This window comes from Arachis hypogaea, chromosome 12 (assembly GCF_003086295.3).
Source record: "Arachis hypogaea cultivar Tifrunner chromosome 12, arahy.Tifrunner.gnm2.J5K5, whole genome shotgun sequence".
NCBI classification, from domain to species: domain Eukaryota; kingdom Viridiplantae; phylum Streptophyta; class Magnoliopsida; order Fabales; family Fabaceae; genus Arachis; species Arachis hypogaea.
Genome location: NC_092047.1, coordinates 45193128 through 45193753, shown reverse-complemented (window position 1 = coordinate 45193753; position 626 = coordinate 45193128). Strand labels below are relative to the sequence as shown.

The following is a 626-nucleotide window of genomic DNA, read 5'->3' as shown; positions in this document are numbered from 1 at the left end:
CATATTGACTTGCTGAGTCAATATTTTATTCTGAGCCAATATGGCATTCAGAGTATCAATTTCAAGAACTCCCTTCTTCATAGGCGTCCCATTACTCACAGGATTCCTCTCAGAAGTGTACATAAACTGGTTATTAGCAACCATGTCAATGAGTTCTTGAGCTTCTGCAGGCGTTTTCTTTAGGTGAATGGATCCACCTGCAGAAGTATCCCATGACATCTTTGATAGCTCAGATAAACCATCATAGAATATATCCAGGATGGTCCATTCTGAAAGCATGTCAGAAGGACACTTTTTGGTCAGCTGCTTGTATCTTTCCCAAGCTTCATAGAGGGATTCACCTTCTTTCTGTCTGAAGGTTTGAACATCAGCTCTAAGCTTGCTCAGCTTTTGAGGAGGAAAGAACTTGGCTAAGAAAGCCGTGACCAGCTTATCCCAAGAGTTCAGGCTGTCTTTGGGTTGAGAGTCCAACCATATTCTAGCTCTGTTCTTACAGCAAAAGGGAAAAGTATGAGCCTGTAGACTTCAGGATCTACTCCATTAGTCTTAACAGTATCACAGATCTGCAAGATTCAGTTAAGAACTGAAAAGGATCTTCAGATGGAAGTCCATGAAACTTGCAGTTC

General features: G+C 41.5%; 1 non-coding gene across 1 annotated transcript; it reads left to right on the top strand.

Moving 5' to 3' along the window:
* The first annotated feature begins 273 nt into the window (after positions 1–273).
* Positions 274–381, top strand: LOC112731191 (small nucleolar RNA R71). Its single transcript, XR_003166980.1, has one exon. It is a non-coding gene; the product is annotated as a small nucleolar RNA R71 (small nucleolar RNA).
* Positions 382–626: the final 245 nt, after the last annotated feature.